Below are 7,804 nucleotides of genomic sequence, written 5' to 3'. Positions count from 1 at the left end.
AAGCTTTTCCATCGTATAAAACGAATAATTGCAAACATTGTGAAAGTACCGGTCATTTCTACGTTCCAGGCATCCTCGGATTCACTCTAGGGCATTGCTCCACCAGATCGAATTGTTAGGGACTAAGAATTCAACGCCAGTAGCATAAAATACAATATAAATACAACAGTTTTTCCTTCCTATAGCAGGAATAATTGCAACCAATGTGAAAGTACTGGTCAATTCTACGTTCCAGGCAACCTAGGCTTCACTCTAGGGGGTTGCTCCACCACATCGAATAGATATGGCCTTAGAAGTCAACGCCAGAAGCATAAAATACAATATAAATACAACAGTTTTTCCGTCGTATAAAACGAATAAATGCAACCAGTGTGAAGGTAATGGTCATTTCTACGTTCCGGGCACCCTAGGCTTCTCTCTAGGGCGTTGCTACACCAGATCGAATAGTTACGGCCTTAGAAATCATCACCAGAAGCATAAAATACAACATAAATCCAACAGCTTTTCCATTGTATAACAGGAATAATTGCAACCAGTGTGAAAGTGATGGTCATTTCTACATTCCGGGCAACCTACTCTTCAGTCTAGGACGTTGATCCACCTGATCGAATTGTTAGGGCCTAAGAAGTCAGCGCCAGTAGCATAAAATACAATGAAAATACAACAGTCTTTGCATCGTATAACAGGAGTGATTGCAACAAGTGCGAAGGTAATGGTCATTTCTACGTTCCTGGTAACCTAGGGTACACTCTAGGGCGTTGCTCTGCCACATCGAATAGCTACGGCCTTAGAAGTCAACGCCGGAAGCATAAAATGCAATATAAGTAAAACTGTTTTTCCATCGTATAAAATGAATAATTGCAACCAGTGTGAAAGTTATGGTCATTTCTACGTTCCGGGAAACCTAGGCTTCACTCAAGGGCAATGCTCCACCAGAACGAATAGTTAGGGCCTAAGAAGTCAACGCCAGAATCATAAAATACAATATAAATACAAAAGCTTTTCCATCGTATAAAACGAATAATTGCAAACATTGTGAAGGTACCGGTCATTTCTACGTTCCAGGCATCCTCGGATTCACTCTAGGGCATTGCTCCACCAGATCGAATTGTTAGGGACTAAGAATTCAACGCCAGTAGCATAAAATACAATATAAATACAACAGTTTTTCCTTCCTATAGCAGGAATAACTGCAACCAATGTGAAAGTACTGGTCAATTCTACGTTCCAGGCAACCTAGGCTTCACTCTAGGGCGTTGCTCCACCACATCGAATAGATATGGCCTTAGAAGTCAACGCCAGAAGCATAAAATACAATATGATTAAACAGTTTTTCCATCGTATATAATGAATAGTTGCAAACAATGTGACAGTAACGGGCATTTCTACGTTCCGGGCAACCTAGGCTTCACTCTAGGGCATTGCTCCACCAGATCGAATAGTTAGGGCCTAAGAAGTCATCGCCAGAATCATAAAATACAATAGAAATACAGCAGCTTTTCCACTGTATAAAATGAATATTTGCAAACATTGTGAAAGTAATGGTCATTTCTACGTTTCGGGCTTCCTGGGCTTCAGTCTAGGGCGCTGCTACACCAGATCGAATAGTTACGGCCTTAGAAGTCAACGTCAGAAGCATAAAATACAACATAAGTACAACAGTTTTTCCATCGTATAACAGGAATAACTGCAACCAGTGTGAAAGTTATGGTCATTTCTACGTTCCGGGCAACCTAGGCTTCACACAAGGGCGTTGCTCCACCAGATGTAATAGTTAGGGCCTTAGAAGTCAACGCCAGAAGCATAAAATACAATATAAATACAACAGTTTTTCCGTCGTATAAAACGAATAAATGCAACCAGTGTGAAGGTAATGGTCATTCCTACGTTCCGGGCAACCCACGCTTCTCTCTAGGGCATTGCCCCACCAGTTCGAAAAGTTAGGGCCCTAGAAGTCAACGGCAGAAGAATAAAATACAATATAAGTACAACAGCTTTTCCATCGTATAAAACGAATAATTGCAACCAGTGTGAATGTTATGGTCATTTCTACTTTCCGGGCAACCTAGGCTTCACCCTAGGGCGTTGCTCCAACAGATTGAATAGTTAGGGCCATAGAAGTCAACGCACGAAGCATAAAATACAAAATAAGTACAACAGTTTTTCCATCGTATAGCTGGAATAATTGCAACCAATGTGAAAGTAATGGTCATTTGTACGTTTCGGGCAACCTGCACCTCACACTGGGGCGCTGCTGTACCACATCGAATACTTAGGGCCTTAGAAGTCAATGACCGAAGCATAAAATACAATATAAGTACAACAGTTTTTCCATCGTATAGCAGGAGTAATTGCAACCAATGTGAAGGTAATGGTCATTTCTACGTTCCGGGCAACCTAGGCATCACTCTAGGGCGTTGCTCCACCACATCAAATAGATACGGCCTTAGAAGTCAACGCCAGAAGCATAAACTACAATATAAGTACAACAGCCTTTCCACTGTATAAAATGAATATTTGCAAACAGTGTGAATGTAATGGTCAATTCTACGTTTCGGGCAACCTAGGCTTCACTCTAGGGCGTTGCTACACCAGACCGAATAGTTAGGGCCTAAGAAGCCATCGCCAGAAGCATAAAATACAATATAAATACAACAGTTTTTCCATCGTATAAAACAAATAATTGCAACCAGTATGAAAGTTAAGGTCATTTCTACGTTCCGGGCGGCCTGGCCTCACTCTAGGGCGTTGTTCCACCAGACCGAATAGTTAGGGCCTAAGAAGTCAACGCCAGAAGCATAAAATACAATAAAAATGCAACAGCTTTTCCATCGTATAAAATGAATAATTGCAACCAGCGTGAAAGTTACGGTCATTTCTACGTTTCGGGCAACCTAGGCTTCACTCTAGCGTGTTGCTCCACCATATCGAATAGTTAGGGCCTCAGAAGTCAACGCCCGAAGCATAAAACACAATATAAATACAACAGCTTTTCCATCGTATTAAACGAATAATTGCAACCTTTGTGAAAGTTAAGGTTATTTATACTTTCCGGGCAACCTACGCTTCATTCTAGGCCGTTGCTCCACCACATCGAGTAGCTACGGCCTTAGACGTCAACGCCAGAAGCATAAAATACAATATAAATACAGCAGTTTCTCCATCGTATAAAGCGAATAATTGCAACCAGCGTGAAGGTTATGGTCATTTCTACGTTTCGGGCTACCTAGGCTTCACTCTAGGGCGTTGCTGCACCAGATTGAATTGTTAGGAACTAAGAATTCAACGCCAGAAGCATAAAATACAATAAAAATACAACAGTCCTTCCATCGTATAGCAGGAATAATTGCAACCAGCGTGAAAGTTATGGTCATTTCTACGTTTCGGGCTACCTAGGCTTCACTCTAGGGCGTTGCTACACCAGATCGAATAGCTACGTCCTTAGAAGTCAACGCCAGAAGCATAAAATACAATGAAAATACAGCAGTTTCTCCAACGTATAAAGCGAATAATTGCAACCAGCGTGAAAGTTATGGTCATTTCTACGTTTCGGGCTACCTAGGCTTCACTCTAGGGCGTTGCTACACCAGATCGAATAGTTACGGCCTTACAAGTCAACGCCAGAAGCATAAAATACAATATAAATACAACAGCTTTTCCATCGTATAAAACGAATAATTGCAAACTTTCTGAATGTACCGGTCATTTCTACGTTCCGGGCATCCTCTGCTTCACTCTAGGGCGTTGCTGCACCAGATCGAATCGTTAGGGACTAAGAATTCAACGCCAGAAGCATAAAATACAATAAAAATACAACAGTCCTTCCATCGTATAACAGGAATAAATGCAACCAGCGTGAAAGTTATGGTCATTTCTAAGTTTGGGACAACGTAGGCTTCACTCTAGGGCAATGCTCCACCAGAAGGAATAGTTAGGGCCTAAGAAGTCAACGCCAGAATCATAAAATACAATATAAATACAAAAGCTTTTCCATCGTATAAAACGAATAATTGCAAACATTGTGAAGGTACCGGTCATTTCTACGTTCCAGGCATCCTCGGATTCACTCTAGGGCATTGCTCCACCAGATCGAATTGTTAGGGACTAAGAATTCAACGCCAGTAGCATAAAATACAATATAAATACAACAGTTTTTCCTTCCTATAGCAGGAATAACTGCAACCAATGTGAAAGTACTGGTCAATTCTACGTTCCAGGCAACCTAGGCTTCACTCTAGGGCGTTGCTCCACCACATCGAATAGATATGGCCTTAGAAGTCAACGCCAGAAGCATAAAATACAATATGATTAAACAGTTTTTCCATCGTATATAATGAATAGTTGCAAACAATGTGACAGTAACGGGCATTTCTACGTTCCGGGCAACCTAGGCTTCACTCTAGGGCATTGCTCCACCAGATCGAATAGTTAGGGCCTAAGAAGTCATCGCCAGAATCATAAAATACAATAGAAATACAGCAGCTTTTCCACTGTATAAAATGAATATTTGCAAACATTGTGAAAGTAATGGTCATTTCTACGTTTCGGGCTTCCTGGGCTTCAGTCTAGGGCGCTGCTACACCAGATCGAATAGTTACGGCCTTAGAAGTCAACGTCAGAAGCATAAAATACAACATAAGTACAACAGTTTTTCCATCGTATAACAGGAATAATTGCAACCAGTGTGAAAGTTATGGTCATTTCTACGTTCCGGGCAACCTAGGCTTCACACAAGGACGTTGCTCCAGCAGATGTAATAGTTAGGGCCTTAGAAGTCAACGCCAGAAGCATAAAATACAATATAAATACAACAGTTTTTCCGTCGTATAAAACGAATAAATGCAACCAGTGTGAAGGTAATGGTCATTCCTACGTTCCGGGCAACCCACGCTTCTCTCTAGGGCATTGCCCCACCAGTTCGAAAAGTTAGGGCCCTAGAAGTCAACGGCAGAAGAATAAAATACAATATAAGTACAACAGCTTTTCCATCGTATAAAACGAATAATTGCAACCAGTGTGAATGTTATGGTCATTTCTACTTTCCGGGCAACCTAGGCTTCACCCTAGGGCGTTGCTCCAACAGATTGAATAGTTAGGGCCATAGAAGTCAACGCACGAAGCATAAAATACAAAATAAGTACAACAGTTTTTCCATCGTATAGCTGGAATAATTGCAACCAATGTGAAAGTAATGGTCATTTGTACGTTTCGGGCAACCTGCACCTCACACTGGGGCGCTGCTGTACCACATCGAATACTTAGGGCCTTAGAAGTCAATGACCGAAGCATAAAATACAATATAAGTACAACAGTTTTTCCATCGTATAGCAGGAGTAATTGCAACCAATGTGAAGGTAATGGTCATTTCTACGTTCCGGGCAACCTAGGCATCACTCTAGGGCGTTGCTCCACCACATCAAATAGATACGGCCTTAGAAGTCAACGCCAGAAGCATAAACTACAATATAAGTACAACAGCCTTTCCACTGTATAAAATGAATATTTGCAAACAGTGTGAATGTAATGGTCAATTCTACGTTTCGGGCAACCTAGGCTTCACTCTAGGGCGTTGCTACACCAGACCGAATAGTTAGGGCCTAAGAAGCCATCGCCAGAAGCATAAAATACAATATAAATACAACAGTTTTTCCATCGTATAAAACAAATAATTGCAACCAGTATGAAAGTTAAGGTCATTTCTACGTTCCGGGCGGCCTGGCCTCACTCTAGGGCGTTGTTCCACCAGACCGAATAGTTAGGGCCTAAGAAGTCAACGCCAGAAGCATAAAATACAATAAAAATGCAACAGCTTTTCCATCGTATAAAATGAATAATTGCAACCAGCGTGAAAGTTACGGTCATTTCTACGTTTCGGGCAACCTAGGCTTCACTCTAGCGTGTTGCTCCACCATATCGAATAGTTAGGGCCTCAGAAGTCAACGCCCGAAGCATAAAACACAATATAAATACAACAGCTTTTCCATCGTATTAAACGAATAATTGCAACCTTTGTGAAAGTTAAGGTTATTTATACTTTCCGGGCAACCTACGCTTCATTCTAGGCCGTTGCTCCACCACATCGAGTAGCTACGGCCTTAGACGTCAACGCCAGAAGCATAAAATACAATATAAATACAGCAGTTTCTCCATCGTATAAAGCGAATAATTGCAACCAGCGTGAAGGTTATGGTCATTTCTACGTTTCGGGCTACCTAGGCTTCACTCTAGGGCGTTGCTGCACCAGATTGAATTGTTAGGAACTAAGAATTCAACGCCAGAAGCATAAAATACAATGTAAATACAGCAGTTTCTCCAACGTATAAAGCGAATAATTGCAACCAGCGTGAAAGTTATGGTCATTTCTACGTTTCGGGCTACCTAGGCTTCACTCTAGGGCGTTGCTACACCAGATCGAATAGTTACGGCCTTACAAGTCAACGCCAGAAGCATAAAATACAATATAAATGCAACAGTTTTTCCTTCCTATAGCAGGGATAATTGCAACCAATGTGAAACTGACGGTCATTTCTACGTTGCCGGCAACCTAGACTTCACTCCAGGGCATTGCTCCACCAGATCGAATAGTTAGGGCCTAAGAAGTCAACGCCAGAAGCTTAAAATCCAAAATAAATACAACAGTTCTTCCATCGTATAACAGGAGTGATTGCAACAAGTGCGAAGGTAATGGCCATTTCTACGTTCCGGGCAACCTAGGGTACACTCTGGTGCGTTGCTCCGCCACATCGAATAGCTACGGCCGTTGAAGTCAACGCCAGAAGCATGAAATGCAATATAAATAAAACAGTTGTTCCATCGTATAAAATAAATAATTGCATACAGTGTAAAAGTAATGGTCATTTCTACGTTCCGGGCAACCTAGGCTTCACACTATGGCGCGGCTCCGCCACATCCAATAGTTCCGGCCTTAGAAGTCAACGCCAGAAGCATAAAATACAATATAAATACAACAGCTTTTCCATCGTATAAAACGAATAATTGCAAACTTTCTGAATGTACCGGTCATTTCTACGTTCCGGGCATCCTCTGCTTCTCTCTAGGGCGTTGCTGCACCAGATCGAATCGTTAGGGACTAAGAATTCAACGCCGGAAGCATAAAATACAATAAAAATACAACAGTCCTTCCATCGTATAACAGGAATAAATGCAACCAGCGTGAAAGTTATGGTCATTTCTAAGTTTGGGACAACGTAGGCTTCACTCTAGGGCGTTGCTACACCAGATCGAATAGTTACGGCCTTAGAAGTCAACGCCAGAAGCATAAAATACAATATAAGTACTACAATTTTTATATCGTATAGCGAGAATAATTGCAACCAATGTGAAAGTAATGGTCATTTCTACGTTCCGGGAAACCTAGGCTTCACTCTAGGGCGTCGCTCCGCCACATCAAATAGGTACGGCCTTAGAAGTCAACGCCAGAAGCATAAAACACAATATAATTAAACAGTTTTTCCATCGTATATAATGAACAATTGCAAACAATGTGAAAGTGACGGTCATTTCTACGTTCTGTGCAATCTAGGCTTCACTCTAGGGCAATGCTCCACCAGAACGAATAGTTAGGGCCTAAGAAGTCAACGCCAGAATCATAAAATACAATATAAATACAAAAGCTTTTCCATCGTATAAAACGAATAATTGCAAACATTGTGAAAGTACCGGTCATTTCTACGTTCCAGGCATCCTCGGATTCACTCTAGGGCATTGCTCCACCAGATCGAATTGTTAGGGACTAAGAATTCAACGCCAGTAGCATAAAATACAATATAAATACAACAGTTTT

Source organism: Calliopsis andreniformis, unplaced genomic scaffold (assembly GCF_051401765.1).
Source record: "Calliopsis andreniformis isolate RMS-2024a unplaced genomic scaffold, iyCalAndr_principal scaffold0004, whole genome shotgun sequence".
Taxonomy (NCBI): Eukaryota; Metazoa; Arthropoda; class Insecta; order Hymenoptera; family Andrenidae; genus Calliopsis; species Calliopsis andreniformis.
Note: the sequence above shows the minus strand (reverse complement) of the source record.